The following is a 19,078-nucleotide window of genomic DNA, read 5'->3' as shown; positions in this document are numbered from 1 at the left end:
TTTAAATCGTAAATTTTTTTAATTGAATAAAACCAGTAACTAAGATATCACCACATTAAACACATAGATTTAGATAGACACAAAACAGTGGAAGAAAAAACAAAAAACACTTATAATTGTTCATGTAAATCTGGTTTTTGGACTGTTCAGTAGATGCTTTCAGAAGACCCTCTGGGCTTTTTCTAAATGTTTGTTTATGAACAGTGTGAATTGTGTGAAACAAGAGTGAAATAATAAAGGAATAAAAAGAGAGACGAAGCGATTTCAGAAGTCTCTGCAAAGCTTAATTTAATCTCATCCACAGGATTCATTTAACGCAAGAAAAGAATGCTACATTTTTTTTACATTCTTATAGATCTTTCATGCCATCATTTATATGGAAAAAACATTTATATCAATGCAGACTATTCCACTTATATAAACAATTACACCAAAGGAATATAATGTAGTATTGTAAAAGAGATACTCAGTTGTAACAATGATGCAGTATTTAATGAGGTGTGATTAAAGAACTACATATCAGTGGTGTATCTCCTTCATAACTGCAGCCAGAGTGACTTCATGCACCTGTATTAAACAACTCCTATTAACATCTGCGATAACACCTCATAGGTTGTGGTTCTGACGGATGAACAATTTCCAGCCACAGTACTCAGCTCTTGTGTTTTGTAACAGACCATTCATCTGCTTTGCAAATAAACCAATGGAGGGCAAAAACTGGTAAACAGGGCTGACAGGGACTCCTCAGTGGCCAGTTAGAGAATGGGCAGGCTGCCTATTACACCTGCTCAAATTATGTGACGTCAAGCCTGTTTGTCACCTACAATAACACTCCCCTTCTAAAAATGGAGGCTAGAGGCTAAGGGGGAACCAAACCACTTACAGAAGAACTGAAAATAAAAATTTATTTTTTTCAAGACTTTGCATTTTTAAATTTGTACATATTTGAAGACTTCAAAATACAGCTGATATGCTTAGCCTTGGCCATACTTTCAATATAGCCTGGTCTGAGTAAATAATGTGTTTTCAGTGGCATAAGGCCTATACATATACAGCAGTACTGTGTAACCTCATACAGAGGTGGGCAGATGCTATGTAAGGAATAATGCCAGCTGACTGTACATTATCCCGCTTATTACAAGGCTACTAACCAAATAAATAAATACATGGACATAAGATATTGATTTGAATTGAAATTATGTAATTTTAGATGAAATCGCTAAACAGCTGAAATTAACCTCTGGTTTGCATCGGAGTTCTGTTGGTGTTTACTTTGTAAAAATGACCGTCTGACTCCTCAGTATTCAGCCTATTACAAGACTACTTGCCAAATAAATAAATAAATGCACATGAAACATTGAGCTGAGGCTGAAATTATTTTTCAAAGCTTACTTGTCGAGATCGCACAGTGAGCCGAGAAACAGGAGAGACGGCTCGCAGAACCCGGATGAGCGTTCTGATTCGTCTTAATCCCCATATGTGTGGTTGTTTCAGAGAAATATCTGACTGCTGGATGGCGCCACTGACCAATCAGAATTGAGTATTCCAGAGAGCCTTGTAATAAAGTAATTTAGATGTTGCCTAATAACTGATAATAATAAATATTCACAGCTACATTTGAGCTTAGTTAGAACAAGTGAGGCATTTTCAGCGAATGGCAAGGATGATAATTTTATAGTAATTTGGCTATGGCATTATTTATTTTTTTTACATTCCGTCCTTTATGGAGCTTGTTGTATGGAAAAGAGTAACAGCAGTAAGCACTGTTTCTCATTTCACATCTGAAGTCCTTTTAAATGGAAGTTGATAGACATTGTAAGTGGACCTCGGTAAAAAATAAAACACAGACACACACGCACACTGTGTATATACATATAGTATATTTACATACCATGATTTGAAGCTTGATTACACTTCCTTGTGCTTGATGCATGCACAGAGCATTGTAAATTAGCTCTGACCATGTACACTCGGTATCTAAAGATTTAACGTATGTCAGCCTTTAAGAAAATGTTGCATGTTTTAAAAATATTCCTTGCAGTTTTTTTTTTTTTTTTTTTTTTAATCTATCTGATAAAATGCAACTGGTTTTATGCAACAATATAAACCACACCATGTCATGTAATAATCATAAAGCTGTGTACTGTATCTTATGCTGGTAGATTTTAAAGTCTCATTGTAAGCGACAGCAGTATGACAGCAGAACTGGGTAGATCCCCAGTTAAATTCTTATGTGACAAATCCTGCTGAGCCATTGCATGAGAGATCTCAGCATGTTTAGTTGAGTGCCCTCTGGCCTTCTGTTTAAATACTGGCAAGAAGTGATGTAGTGCTGAAAAAATGGCTATAATCTTCCCCTCCTTCCAAAGCACTCCAAATTCTTTTTTTTTTTTTTTTTTTTTTTTTTTTTTTTTGAGAGTGAGACAATGGGACGAGAGTGTACAGATTTGTACAAAGTTTGGAACATATTGTGCACAATGTGTAATAACAAGTGTAATTACTACTTCAAACCCATTACTTGACATACTTACTAAATTTTGAGAAGTCAACTAAGGCACCAAGGATTGCAGATTCCAATGTTTAGGTACTGTAAACATTGGAATTATGATACTGTATATTCTCACATTCTGGTACTGCTATAATTAATTATTATTATTATTATTAGAAAAGTAAATGGTTGCACGAAATTAATGTATCTGCATTCAGATATATATATTAAAGTGAGTGATTTCAAGCATACCTAAACACGTTCATTCTAAATTGCCTATTGGCTGCAGATAAACTTTTTTTTGAGGAAACAGCTCAATCTCATGATTTCAAACCAGACCTTTCCATGTCCAATATATTTGGAAGAATTGCAGCATAGAGAGCAAATGGAAAGTAACAATTAAATGCAAGATCATGAACAAGATCACAATATTGTCACACTTAATTAGATGGAGCACTAATCTCCATGATGGTGGATTTAAATAAAACACCATAATTTAACACCAAACAGCACAAATAACACTAAACAAAACAGCAAACACAACTATAAACCCAACAGCAACTATTTACACTCCCCATAAGCTTGCACAAGCCTCCATAATTACATATTCAGATGCAAACAAAATGTACAACATTTAATGACAGGACCTCATCTATAAATAAGAAAACAAGTATAATCAGACTGATTATTTATTTATTTATTTTTGTAAAATCAAAAACATAGTTAAAATTATTAAAAGGTACAAACTGTGAAAATGCAGAATTTACTTTAAATCAAATTAATTTTGTTCAGTGTAGGTATGACTAATGACTGAAAGCAGGATCTGTGTCATTCATGTCATTTGTATTATTAAAAAAAAAAAAGTAAAGTTGTAAAGTTACAAAGTCATGGTAAAGATTTTTCTTCTGTTCTACCCTTTAACCTAAACCATAATGCTACATTTATATTTATGTATCTATTTATTTATTTGCACATCCCAATGTCTAACCCAATAATAACTCAAATATATAAATAAATAAAATATGAAGATAAACTTTGTAAGATGCTTTAGACATTCCATCCATCTAAAAAGTTTAAGCACAGCCCAAGTCAACAAGGGCCACAAGGTAGCTCTGGTTTGCCTTGCAGCTGCATAATTATAGACAAGCTATCTGTCATTCATGGTCAGTTTCTGACCACAGAACTGCTGTTGGCTAAATATGTTTGGTTGGCAGGCCACTCTCAACACTGATGCAGAAATAAAAGGTGCTGTATGTGATTTTTCTTTTATTTATTTTTTACTTTATTTTATTTTATTTTATTTTTTTATTACATGACATGCAGAAAACGTCCTTATTACCTGAAATACATGCCATGAAATGTCACACTTGTCTCTGTAGCAGCCCTAAGCTTGGTAAACAGTGAATAAAATGATGTCAGTGAGCTGTGGTCAGAACGTTTGTTTAGCCAAATAGAAGACTTTGGGCGTTTCAATCATTCTGCTCATTCACAGGGCAGCCCATATACAGTATGCTCATATACAGGTGCATCTCAATAAATTAGAATGTCGTGGAAAAGTTCATTTATTTCAATAATTCAACTCAAATTGTGAAACTCGTGTATTAAATAAATTCAGTGCACACAGACTGAAGTAGTTTAAGTCTTTGGCTCTTTTAATTGTGATGATTTTGGCTCACATTTTACAAAAACCCACCAATTCACTATCTCAAAAAATTAGAATACATCATGAGACCAATAAAAAAACATTTTTAGTGAATTGTTGGCCTTCTGGAAAGTATGTTCATTTACTGTATATGTACTCAATACTTGGTAGGGGCTCCTTTTGCTTTAATTACTGCCTCAATTCGGTGTGGCATGGAGGTGATCAGTTTGTGGCACTGCTGAGGTGGTATGGAAGCCCAGGTTTCTTTGACAGTGGCCTTCAGCTCATCTGCATTTTTTGGTCTCTTGTTTCTCATTTTCCTCTTGACAATACCCCATAGATTCTCTATGGGGTTCAGGTCTGGTGAGTTTGCTGGCCAGTCAAGCACACCAACACCATGGTCATTTAACCAACTTTTGGTGCTTTTGGCAGTGTGGGCAGGTGCCAAATCCTGCTGGAAAATGAAATCAGCATCTTTAAAAAGCTGGTCAGCAGAAGGAAGCATGAAGTGCTCCAAAATTTCTTGGTAAACGGGTGCAGTGACTTTGGTTTTCAAAAAACACAATGGACCAACACTAGCAGATGACATTGCACCCCAAATCATCACAGACTGTGGAAACTTAACACTGGACTTCAAGCAACTTGGGCTATGAGCTTCTCCACCCTTCCTCCAGACTCTAGGGCCTTGGTTTCCAAATGAAATACAAAACTTGCTCTTATCTGAAAAGAGGACTTTGGAACACTGGGCAACAGTCCAGTTCTTCTTCTCCTTAGCCCAGGTAAGACGCCTCTGATGTTGTCTGTGGTTCAGGAGTGGCTTAACAAGAGGAATACGACAACTGTAGCCAAATTCCTTGACATGTCTGTGTGTGGTGGCTCTTGATGTCTTGATGCCAGCCTCAGTCCATTCCTTGTGAAGTTCACCCAAATTCTTGAATCGATTTTGCTTGACAATCATAAGGCTGCGGTTCTCTCGGTTGGTTGTGCATCTTTTTCTTCCACACTTTTTCCTTCCACTCAACTTTCTGTTAACATGCTTGGATACAGCACTCTGTGAACAGCCAGCTTCTTTGGCAATGAATGTTTGTGGCTTACCCCCCTTGTGAAGGGTGTCAATGATTGTCTTCTGGACAACTGTCAGATCAGCAGTCTTCCCCATGATTGTGTAGCCTAGTGAACCAAACTGAGAGACCATTTTGAAGGCTCAGGAAACCTTTGCAGGTGTTTTGAGTTGATTAGCTGATTGGCATGTCACCATATTCTAATTTTTTGAGATAGTGAATTGGTGGGTTTTTGTTAAATGTGAGCCAAAATCATCACAATTAAAAGAACCAAAGACTTAAACTACTTCAGTCTGTGTGCATTGAATTTATTTAATACACGAGTTTCACAATTTGAGTTGAATTACTGAAATAAATGAACTTTTCCACAACATTCTAATTTATTGAGATGCACCTGTAAGTGCTGGTATGGTGTTCTGTTGTTGCGAAATGCTCGGACAGTGATTAACATAGAAAAGTGTTTTGACTTTGTAAAATGAATGGGAAAAACATTTACAACCTATGGTGTATTTTGACAGGAGGGTTTGAAAAGTGATGATATGTTTGTATTAATCATATAGATAATACAAGGAGACATATGTGACTCTGCAGTTGAAAACTTAAATAAATAGGCCTAAATAAATCCAACAAAATATAAAAAACTGTATAATAAAATATATATATTATTAAAGAGAATAAAGTACAAAAATAAATTCCCTCTTTTTCTTCTCTTCATCCTCTTCTTCTTTCTTCAAATCTGCTCCACGACCCTACACTGTAAAAAATGTTTAGTGAGGTAACCTAAAAAAATCTGCTGAATATGGTAACATCTAAATCAAAACCGCGTCGGAGTCCTGATCACCCTGTTAACTCACGGAGATGGCGATATGAGCTGTGTGTCATCCGAAGATCACCGGAGATTCCCACGAGCGACAAACACGTGACTCAAAGTTGTGCTCTGTTAATATTAGTATTCAAAGCTGCTGTCGGTTAATTATGATCTGATGGATGAACTTTTGCTTCGATTTGACTTAATTATTTAATAACATGGCATGAATTGTGATAAGACATGAATGAATGAATGAATGAATGTTGCATTTATATAGCGCTTTTCTGACACTACATTCAAAGCGCTTTACACAGTGAACAGGGGACTCTCCTCAACCACCACCAGTGTACAGCATCCATCTGGATGATGCGACAGCAGCCATAGTGTGCCAGTATGCTCACCACACACCAGCTATTGGTGGAGAGGAGAGAGTTGAGTGATACAGCCAACTGAAGAATGGGAATTATTAGGAGGCCATGATGGATAAAGGGCCAATGGGGGAAATTTGGCCAGGTTACACCCCTACTCTTTACGAGATGTGCCCCGCAGTTTTTAATGACCACTGAGAGTCAGGACCTCGGTTTTAACGTCTCATCAGAAAGACGGTGCCTTTATACAATATAGTGTCCCCGTCACTATACTGGGGTGTTAGGACCCACACAGACCACAGGGTGTGCACCCCTTGCTGGCCTCACTAACACCTCTTCCAGCAGCAACCTTGTTTTTCCCCAGGAGGTCTCCCATCCAGGTACTGACCAGTCTCAATCCTGCTTAGCTTCAATGGGTAACCAGGTGAAAGCTACAGGGTGATATGGCTGCTAAAGACATGCCAATGTTATGGACGTCGCCATCTTTGATATTTTCTAACTCAAAGTCATCATGGTTACAGCTGTTAAAATAAGGTTGTGACTTCGATTGTTTGTTCATACAGACAGTGTTGGATCCTCTACTGTAAGCTGTTGTATGAACAGGACATTTCAAGACTCACACCTGTAAGTAAATACGGTGGTCAATTCCAAACACTGAATGTGTGAACTTAGCCCACATATCAGACCGCTAATCAGGGTATTTGTGAGTTATCATTGGATCACTGTGCAATCTAAGCTAATAGTAAGCTAATCAAATAATTTGTACATTTATTTGTTTATAAATAAATAACCCCCCCCAAAAAACACCAACAGAACTCCGACACAAACTGGAGGTGGATTTCAGCTGTTCAGCGCTTTCTTTCTTGTCAAATAATTACATAATTTAAACGCCAATAATTTAAAATGTCCATTTATTTGGTTAGTAACCTGGTAATAAGCAGGATAATGTGCAGTCAGCTGGTTGTTATCGCAAAATAAACCCAAACAGGGGTTTATATAGTGATAACAATCGGCTGACTGTACATTATCCCTTAATAACAACTGGCTGACTGTACATTATCCCTTACAAAGCACTTAAGGCGGGGGGGTTCCTGGTGGTGTCGGGGGCACCAAAAAAAAAAAAAAAAAAAAAAAAAACAAGAAGCATCAGCAATTTCAGTAATTCTCAATTGGTCATTGTGACATAATATGAGTATTTTGCAATAATTTTTCTGGCTGAAATATTAAGTGAGGTTTACACAGCCTGGCCAGGATTCAATATGGTGCGCTAAAAATGTAATCATCTTTGATTGAATAACTTTGAAACTGGCTTGCTCAGCATATGTTGCCTCTAAATCTTTCTAAAGTCTATCATAAAGCACTTCAGAGTATCTCTTCAGGCACGCTGTTTTTATTACAGGCTTTAAACTGATAGAATTTAAATCATTTATGAAATCAGTTAATTTTCACTGGAATAATGTGTGCAGAGGCTTTGGACAGATGTCATTACTTAGGCTGCTGTGGATTTCTCAAAGTTCCACATATGCTATCAAATGGAACAGTTCATATGTCATCTACATATGAGTAGCAGGTGTTGGAAGGAGGTTTGCTAAAAGGCAAGTGGTGTGGAGCTGAATGCAACTCTTCCATTATCCCACTCTCTCTACCTCCTTTTCACTTGCATTTCAAACTCTTTTTACTTTCCATAGAAGCCTCTCAAATTTAATTCCACCTAACACCATCAGAGAGAGAGAGAGAGAGAGAGAGAGAGAGAGAGAGAACTCAAAATGTAGCAGTAGTTTAAAGAGAGATTACTTATCAGGTGTGATTCCATTATTATCATTACCTGTGATGAGAGAACTAGGGCAACATGCATCAAGTTCATTTGAAACAACCTGAGAATGCACTTAAACGAGACAAACCTCAAACAGAGAGGATTTTGACAACACTGAATAGTCTTATTACTTTTGAACGTGGAGAGATTTAGACAAAGTCACACATTATTTACTTCTTTTTCAGTGTTTTCTGCACTTTTTGAGGAGACTGTCTCAAGCTGGCCAAGTATTCCATAATCTATTTAATATATTTCCATTCCTGAACAGTATGTTAAAACAAAGCAAACTGTGGTCACTTTATCTCTACATGATCTCTTCCTGTCTAAGAGGGCAGTTCTTGGCTACAATGTGGACCAGACCTTTTGCTGATTAGTCAAATGTCTGGCTATATGATATACGAGAAAGAAAAAATCCAGATGTTTGCTGGGTTTTGTTCTCGGTATTAAAATACTTTTTCCTATCCCAGAGACAACTATGAAAACTATGATATGCAGAGAAAACTAAAAGTAAACCATTTGTAGGTTGAATGTTCTTGAGAAATGTAAACAGTGTGGCTTTGTGATGCTATCAAAATGTGGCTCTGGTTATTTGAGCATCCCGACAGGGGGTGTGTTTCCCATACAACGAAATCACTCAGTGCTTAACTACTATAGTACAAAGCATCATTTGAGAAATTATCTAGCTAGTCACGACTGTTTCTTGAAACCATAACAACTATGTCGCATATCTGTCGTTTGAACCACTTTGGTTCAAGAATATAGAGCTGTTGTTAATAACGTTACACAGGGGGTGGAGTAATAATTTCTGTGAAGATTAAAGGCATGTCAAATTAAAGCACGTTTAAATGGACACCAGAAAGCAGTTTATTTCAAGAAAGCTGCTTAAGACATGAAAGTGTCCATGTTTGGATGCACCGTGTAATCATCATTCTCTTTACCCCCACATACATGTGCTCCGTAAGTATAAGTCATTAAATAATTCAATTTGAGAAAGTTTTTACAAGCAATTTAATATATTTCATTCTTAGGTCAGTTTAATTTAGCCTTCATTAGGTTCATCAAACTCAATTTACTGAGGTTTCATTCAATTAATTTAAATTTAAAATAAATTTTCAATTTAAATGTTGGTCCAACTTTATTTTAGTAATCATTAGTATATGCCAGTTGTAAGGTGCAAATCTAAGGACAGTGACACTGTTGTTCTGTCAAAACCCTGGAATAAGCAGTTGTCTTAAGTGCATGTAAACTGGGTCTTAAGACTTACAGGTTGAAAGATATACAGTGTAAGGAATGAAAGACATCAAAGCTTCAGTGAAGTCAAAAATGTTGACACCATAAACAATCAAGGAACTATACTTCTAACCACAGGCAGAGAGCTGTAGTTCTAACCACACAATCCAACTTTGTGATGCTGTTTGCGAATATTCTTTGAAACTATGGTTTCGGAAAACACCACTTTGAACTATGTTGGTAATGATGGAACTTGCTACTGTAGTCTAGCTGGCTTACAATGCTTTTGGGAAACACACCCTATCAGTGTTCTGTCACCTTTTCAGTTATGTTTATGATGGTGACAGGATCCTGACACTCATGTTCTGTTTTTCATGTGATCACACGTTTTTGGTGTTTTATTCCTTGCCGTGTGCTCTTCAGTCTGTGTTTACATGTTCGGAGCATGTTGTCTGGATCCTGGCTCTTTGTGTCACGGTTCCAGCATTTGTGCTGGCTCATTCTGTTATTCATTTTTCTTTCTCCCTCATGTCTCACAGGTGGAGCCGGCATCTGTGATCAGCATTTCCATGGGAACGCTGATCGTTCTCGTGGAGGTGCTGATCACGGCAATGATTTTCTCGCCTGTTCCACCTGCTTCACTCTGAAAGCACTCCCTACTTATTCCTTGTGTTTCCCCTCTTTCTTTGACAGTTTATTGTTTGCTGTCAAATGTTAACTGTGCTCTCTTGTGTAGTTGGAGCTGTGTTTGTTGGTTTCCTGTCTGTAGAGGTGTTTGCCGTCACTTTCGCCTGTACTGAAGCCCTATTTCTGTGGAGGAGGATTCCTCTTTCTCTGCCTGCGTCTTGGGGAAGGATTTCGTCTGGGCTTTTGTTCACACCACACCAGCTTCTACGGACTCTCTTCGGATTGCTCCTGACTTCCACAACGTACACACTCATCTTACTAAGACACTCATCCCTTAGCCCTTTAAGTGGTTCATTAGAGTCTGCTCTCTGCAGCCGGTGCCGGGTGCGCCTGTCCTTGTTTTAGAAACTGTCCTAATAAATTGACTGAACTGTTTCCCTCTACGTTTGGATCCCTTTTTCTCCCCTCACCCCGTGACAGAATAAACTGGCCAGCATAGACCCATCAGAAGGAGACAACTCATTGCTCCGCCCTTTCACAACAAGGAGTTCTGCTTGGACAACACCAAGATCAAACCTCTGCCTCTAACCGCGCTTTGGAAATGATGGCTTCACAGCTCACGGAACTCTCCGCAATGGTCCAGCAGCTCCGCCCTCCTCTCGATCCCAGTCCCATGCAGGACACACCCCCATCTCCTCCTGCAGCTTCTTATGCCCCTGGCGACCAGAGGCGCACATCCTTCCTCCAGCTCCATTCTCAGGTGAGCAATCTGTTAGAGACTTTCTCTTGCGATGCTTAGTGTTCTTCTCCTTGCAGCCCTCCACGTTTTCTTTAGACACAATGAAGATTACATGTTTCATCAAGCTCCTCTCCGAGAGGGCTGGAGAATGGGGAACAGCAATGTGGGATAACTGACATCCGTGCTGCTCCACCTATGAAGTTTTCTCCTCTGAACTTCGCCAAGTTTTTGACCGTGCAGCTCAAGGTCGGGAGGCTGGAAGGATTTTATCAGGACTGTCCCAGGGTAATCAATCTGTAGCCAAATATGCGATAGAGTTTCACACAATGGTCGCTTCCAGCAACTGGAATGATCACGCATTGTGGGACCTGTTCTTGCGAGTACTTTTCGATATTATCCAGGACCAGATTTACCCTTTTGACCTCCCCCCTCGATTCGAAAATTTGGTGGACCTGGCCATCCGAGACGATCAACGGCTGACTCAGCGTCATCATCATCATTGACGCCACTCTTCGCCCTCTCGGACAGCTGATCCTCACACACAACCTGCTCCTTCTACCAGATTGGCTTAAAAAAAGGGTTATGTTTTGCCTGTGGCCAATTGGGCCACTTCGCCACTTTATGGCCATTAAAAGACAAACACATGTCAGTATTTAGGGGGTTACTGGTGAGCGCGACACCCTTGGACAAAGCCCCCGGACATCGCACACTTCTCCCAGCCCCACTACAGAGTGGAACGGACAGTCATGTGATTTCAGCTTTGGTGGATTCCGGTGCCAAAGAGAATTTCATTGACACAGACTTGGCTTCCAAATGGCGGCTTCCCAGGATCTGATTGGATGAGCCCATCACCGCCCACATGCTTAATGGAATGCCCCTGTCAGTCATCACCCATTCCACTAAGCCAGTCACCTTTGCCTCTGGTAACCACTCTGAACAGTTGTCCTTTTATCTTATCCGGTCCCCATTGACCCCAGTTCTGCTGGGACATCCCTGGTTGGTAACGCACAACCCACACATTGATTGGACAATCAACACAGTCCTTGCTTGGAGCTCTTTTTGTTCCTCACATTGTCTTTACTCTGCTGTCTCCCCTGTCCAGTTTTGTGCTTCATTGCAGGATGAACTGGCAGAGGATGAGCAGGATGAGCTGTCCGGATTACTGTTGGCATACCACGACTTGATGGCGGTGTTCAGCCGGTCCCGCTCCACGACCCTCCCTCCTCATTGCCCGTACGACTGTGCTATTGAATTGCTTCCTGGCACCTCTATTCCTCGAGGACGGCTGTATTCACTCTCGGCTCCTGAGAGGGAGGCCATAAACATGTATATGAATGATTCTTTAGCAGTCGGTCTCATCCGCCCTTCCTCATCGCCCGCAGGGGCGGGGTTCTTCTTGGTGAGGAATAAGGATGGCTCGCTTAGACCCTGCATAGATTATCGAGGGCTGAATGACATCACAGTGAAAAAACATTATCCTTTGCCATTGATGTCCTCTGTCTTCAAACTCTTGCTGGGGGCATCCATATTTATGAAGTTGGACCTACACAATGCTTATCACCTGGTCCGTATCAGAAAAGGGATGAGTGGAAAATGGCATTTAACTTCTTACACTCTGGCCCATATTTTGGATTTCCACCTAAATCTGCCTTACCCAATTTTAAACACTCACCTACACACAGACAATGTGTAAATGCAAAAGATTGGTCTCTTTGTAAAGACAACCCCTCAAATTAAAAATGTATCTGTTGAATATTGTAGATGTTCAAAATATTATATATTATAAAAAAACTCACAATAAATAGGCACTTTTTGGATTTTCTTTTTTGCAAAATGTAAATAAAAAGGGTGTTTATTCAGGACCTGCTTGGTGAAGCTCAGTTTTGAAAGTTTTGGTTGATTCCATTAGGTGGCAGCAAATACTAGAAAAAATATTTTTTCCTCTATCACTTTCTAAACAGAAGCTATTGAACTGCAACTAAAGAGAGGCAAAGGGTCCTTTTTTGTGTCTCCAAGTGCCCTTTTGGAGACTCCAAGTACCCAAATGCAAAAACAGGTTAAAACAAAGTACATTACCCCAAAATTTCTAGTTTTACTGTATGTTACACATGGCAGGAGCACTTTTCTGGATTTTCTTCAAGGTTTCATCACCTTTTTCTCTGTGACACACCCAAGTAATTGGCAAAATGGCAGAAAAGGAATGAGACAGAGCAGCAGTTTTTGTGTTTTACACAAAACCATTTTTATTGTTATATAACAACATAAGTTATGGTCTACTTGTACCATAACTTGCACCATATACTGGTTACTACTTGAAGATTCAAAGTGCAAATATAGACTGTATAGAGCTAAATAGGAAAGAAACGTGCAGAACTGCAAAATAAATAAATGACCACTCCCACCTGCTGACCCAAGACACACAAAAAAAGAACTTGTAAATACATGGTCAGCATTTAAGAACATTTGGAAATTCTGAAAACAATGAGAATAAAACACCAAGAACTTTCAGTTAATGTTAAGTTAATTTATGTTTGTGTCTTTCAATGTGCCACTTCCTGAAGCAGTTCCTCTTTGGCACACAGCACAGAGGCACCTAGCATTTTGTGCATTACATAGGAGTTTTTACTTTATTTCCTGAGAGCTTGCACAGAGCACACACTCTTCTGCCACTTGTGCCATCTGCTTCCAAAAATTCTGGGTAAAATTCCTTATCCTAGACAAGTCGAGAAGAAGATGACTCTGTGGCACCAGATGTGCTGGGTGGTGTGGCAGCACTTACCAGCTGTGACACTTACCAGCTGTGACACAAGTGTCTCTCGGAATGTTTTTTTGGCTGAGAGGGGTCTTGCTCTGAGCCTTTGCCAGGTGCTGGTTTAGAATAAAGCTGTTCACTACAGCAATGTCCAGGAAATGGAAGAAAAACATCTTGTACCATCTTTTTGTCTTGTGCAAAACATTATAATAACCAATGAGAGCATCAGAAAGGTCAACGCCTCCTTTTCCTGGTTGTATTGCTTGATGGCTCGTGGAACTGGGACTTCATTCTTCACATGCCTGGAGATGGTATCACCGATATAGGCTTAGTGGACTGTTGAACACATTACGACCTCCCTTGTGTCCATCCACTTGATGAAGAGGAGCTTACCATCTCTGAGCCAACGGATGGGTCCCCTTTCAGCCTTCTTGCTGAGATAGTTTTCTTTGGTCTTCGGAAAGCTTCGACGATCTGGACGTATTGTGCCACAAGCCTCTGATTTTTTGTCCGGCAAAAAGGCTTGGGCTAGTGTAAAAGTTGTCAACAAAAACTTGGCAGCCTCTGCCTAACAACGGAGTGTTCAGCAGACTCATCAATGAATGATAGCTAAGGCTTTTGACTGTGGGAACTGAATTTTTACCCTCATAAACAAAAAAATTCCAGGTGTATCCACAGGCAGAATCTGCAAAGAACAAAGAGTAGCCCCGCTTAGTGGGCTTGTCATTTATGAACTGCTTGAGGCTTATGCATGCTTTTGAAGCCACCATCCTCTCATCCACTGACACCTGATGGCTGGGTAGAGGTCGCAGAGATGGAGATTCCAGGAGATGGCTTGAAATCTGGCCATGGACATCACAGATTGTGGGTAAAGGAAGTTATAAAGTTCTGGGTTTCTCCTTGGAAGGAAAGCTGGCAGCACAGGCTCCTTATCCTCCTCATCTATGCCATGCCATTGTGTCTCAGCACATCCTGTTATCCCTGTGTTGATCGAGACATTCCTCGCTTCTGCCTCCTGGATGTGCGAGACCACTCTGTTCCTGCTGGAGGCTCATCATCAGGTGAATTTGTGCTGGAACACAAAAAACAGCAAAAAACGGTTTTATATGCACACACTTGGGTTAATTTGCACTGAAATATATATTACATAAAATAAAAAATATACTCATGATCAACACAATATTCATCATGTCTGAATACTTGCAGAATGTTAAAAGCAAAGTAAAACTTAGACTTAGAAATTCATCTATAGATCTCTTGGACCCCTGTGCAGAATAAGGCCTTCCTCTCATCTGCCTTCCCATGAAACATTTTGCAGTGGGTGTGGACATCCTAGAGGTTTGAGGCACTGTGTCTGGTTCAAACTTTGGCCTGTAGCACAAAGCAATATATTCATCACAGTAATATTCATGTATGAATACTCGCAGCCCAGGTGGGCTATGGCAGCAGCAAAGTAAACCTTAGAAACGCTATCCTGCCATGCACATGAAAAAGAAGTTACTATACACACTCAAAAAAAAAGAATCTGTTTTCTTAGTCGCATTTTGTCCTTGCAAGGCAATACAGTCCATTGGAAAACACGCTGCATGGGTTTTGGACTATCAAACCTATGAATGCTCATGACAAAATCACAATTATCTCTATCTAAAAAAAAACCCAACAACAATTCAATCACTATTATAAGTGTAAAACATAAACTTACTCATCAAAATCAAAGTCTTCTCCCACAAGAAAAGCAGCTTCTCTCACCGAGTCGTAACTCCCGTCGCTGCACGAATCCTCATGCTTTTGGTGATCAAGTTCATCTAAGAACGCTTGTACACCAAAGAAGAACTTCTGCGATGCCTTTCTCTTCTCAGATGCCATTTTTTTAATCAAAAAATACGAATACAAAAAACAAATAATCGCAATCTGCCATCGTACTCCACCGTTAAACGCTGAATCCTCTCGCTTCTCTACATGTGCTCTGCCCCGATGCATGCAAAACCGTGTGCACTCTGTGGTTTTCTCCCTCCCCCATTTGTCGCATATCTCAGCCTATGAGTGGTCGAGAAGCTTGATTGACATGTCGTTGAAAAGCTTGGAGTCTCAGCTTTAAAGACTTATAAGATTATATCATATATAGTATATCATCGTCATCATAATTTTTTCCTGTCACACTGCTTTTTTGCTCTGGACTTCAGCGACATAATGGTTGATTATTTACACATAAAAAAAAATCAAATCAAAATCAAATCACATTTATTGTCACACAGCCATATACACAAGTGCAATGGTGTGTGAAATTCTTGGGTGCAGTTCCGATCAATATAGCAGTCGTGATGAGACATATACCAATTTAAGGTAAGGCACCTATTGTATCCATTAGTATTATTAGGGGCCAAGCACCGAAGGTGCTAAGGCACCTATTGTATCTATTAGCATTATTAGGGGCCAAGCACTGAATGTGCGTAGGCACCTGTTGTAATCGTTAGTGTTCTTTTTATTATTAGGGGTCAAGCCCTGAAAGGGCAAAGACCCATATTGTAATTAAATAAATTCATTGTAATTGTTAGTGTTCTTATTATCCTTTTTCTGCCATGGGAGTCTATGGCAAGCCCATAGAACCGTTCGCAGGAAAGTTATGAAATTTTGCACACAGCTAGAGGACAGTCTGAACTGATAACACAGCAAATTCCAACAGGTCAAAGTTTCACTCATGTTTACATTAATAACTTTTGAACTGTAAGTCCTAGAGACAAAATTCTCTTGATTCCTGAGCTCACGGCGAGTCAGATGCATACATTGGTTTCGATTTCCGCCCACTAGATTTTCCGCCATTTTTAATTTTAAGGAAACAAGTTGTTTCACTACTTCTTCTACAATTTTTGTCCGATTTCCACCAAAATTGTTTCTTTAGCACTAATGAAAACACAATTTCATCGATTCACATGAACATCAGCACGTTCAACAATGCCCAAATTAAAGCCATCACGTTCAGCTCGTTGTAACTCAACGGAGGAGGTATTAGGGAGGCCAGCAGGGGGTGCTCAAACTGTGGTCTATGTGGGTCCTAATGCCCCAGTATAGTGATGGGGACACTATACTGTAAAAAAGGCACCGTCCTTCGGATGAGACGTTAAACCGAGGTCCTGACTCTCTGTGGTCATTAAAAATCCTAGGACACTTCTCATAAGGAGTAGGGGTGTAACCCCCATGTCCTAACCAAATTCCCCCCCCTTCTCAATCATGGCCTCTTAATAATCCCCATCCATCAATTGGCTCTATAACTCTACTCACTCCTCTCCACCAATAGCTGGTGTGTGGCGAGCGTACTGGTGTACTATGGCTGCTGTCGCATCATCCAGGTGGATGCTGCACACTGGTGATGGTTGAGGAGAGTCCCCTGTTCACTCTGTAAAGCGCTTTGAGTGTAGTGTCAGTAAAACAACTATATAAATGTAACATTCATTCATTCAGCGTGGCATCTGTGATCTCCATGCATTCAAGGTGAAGCTTAATGCACAAATAAAACAGTGCTTAACCATTTGCAGCATGGTATTTATTACTCTAGTTCTTTTAAAGAGCAATTATTTAGCAATGCAAGTTACAGACAACTCACGTAATTGTTTTATGGAGTGGCGCTTATACTTTCAAATCGTTCAGAGCGAGATTAGTCTATATTTAAGTGGCAGGTTCACTGCGGCTGTTTCAATAACAACGTAATTTGATCAAAGCGGATTTTCTTAGGCTCTATCCACTGACTGTACACTGATTTACTGCAAATCTCTAGCGTGATCAAACATTTACACTCCCATTCAAAATTACACTCGGACAATGATGCACATTGTAACAAGTTATTTTCATATTCGCTCAGCAAGCAGGCACAAAAATGCGAACATCTACTTCAATTATTAAACCACAGAGAGTTAAGATAGACTAGTTGAGAGTCACGTGACAACATGCGAGGAGCAGACATGTAAACGGTGAGCTCTGCGCACTTTGTTAGTTTATAATTATTTTAATGTCATAAACCGGTGAGATTCGATACACCCTGCTACACAACTGTTCTTTAAAGTCAACATAGCAAAGACTTCAAAATCCTCAGGCTCTGGAGATATTAAAAGACACTTACGTGCTCAAGCTGAAACCTCAAAAAGGCCCGCAGATCAGGGACTTAGTTTGGATGGTGTGGCGGGAGAAATTCAACGTCAACTGGCGAGCATGTCTGTGATGCTGACGAAAGTTGTTGCTGACTTAGAGGATCTTGCTGTAATACGTCGATTGATTACTACAATGGAAATTAAATTCTCTGAGTTGGTATTTGGGTATTTTATTTCCAGCAAATTTGTCTGATTTAGTTAGAGTTAATTTTGACATTTTAATAAAAAGGTTTTCGAGCGATGTGGGCAGGTGGGCTCCATTACATTTATCGATGATTGGGAAGGTTAATGTTATAAAAATGAACTGTATTCCAAAATTCAACTACCTGCTACAGTCACTCCCTATAGATGTCCCCTTCTCTTATTTCAAGCAATTTGAGAGCATAGCGAAGTCTTTCATTTGAAATGGTAAGCATGCCAGATTACATATCAGTAAACTGCATAGGCCGATTGACAAAGGTGGGCAAGGCCTACCCAAGATTTTGTTTTATTATTATGCGTTCGGTCTCAGACATTTAGCTCATTGGTTGCTTCCACCTGAAAGAGCCCCTCCCTGGTTTTGTATTGAACAGGAAGTTCTTGCCCCTATTATGCCACTGCAAAGCCTTTCTATCAATCTAACCGGAGAAGTTAAATTGCACCCCGTTATCTTGCATTTGCACTCGGTATGGACAAAAGTGTCCAGAGTGTTTAATTCTGATATTTATCTAAATGTTGCCTTGAGCTTATGGCTGAACTCTAAACTATATATTAATAAGTCCCCTTTCTGCTGGTCAGAGTGGATTGTGAAGGGGGTTACTACACTCTGTGACCGATATGAGAATAGTGTGTTGAGGTCCTTTGAAAATTTGGTTCAACATTTTGGGATCCCCAGATCTCGGTTTTTTAGGTATCTACAGCTGTGCCACTTGCTCTGTTCTATTTTTGGGAATAGCATTCACCCCCCTAAAGCAGCAGATACTATGAGAGTGGTGATTACTGCTTTTGGAAAAGGTCATGAGGCATCAGTGTATTACTCCCTGTTAATTCAGAGTCTTGGGGATGGATCCTCGACCACTCTCAAGAGATTATGGGAGAAATATTTAAACCTGGAATTGGAGGAGGGAGAGTGGCCTGGGATTCTAAAAAATGTCAAGACTGCATCTAGAGATGCAAGGGTGCGCCTTATGCAATTCAAGATTTTCCATTGGTTCTATTGGACCAGGTTCAGAGTCCAGTGTGCGATGTATTAGGCACTTAATAGTACCAGACTCTGTATTTTGGGTGATGGGGTGGTCATCGACATGGAAAACAGACACATAAAGAGTTGGGTCTTAACTAGTGTCATGATCGCCAGTCAGATAATTTTAAGGGGCTGGAGGTCGGCTGGAGTACCCTTTCAGGAGTGGTGCTTGGAGATGGGAAGGGT

Source organism: Myxocyprinus asiaticus, chromosome 12, assembly GCF_019703515.2.
Source record: "Myxocyprinus asiaticus isolate MX2 ecotype Aquarium Trade chromosome 12, UBuf_Myxa_2, whole genome shotgun sequence".
NCBI lineage: Eukaryota > Metazoa > Chordata > Actinopteri > Cypriniformes > Catostomidae > Myxocyprinus > Myxocyprinus asiaticus.
The sequence above is the reverse complement of the archived record's forward strand: the minus strand, read 5'-3'. Positions refer to the sequence as shown.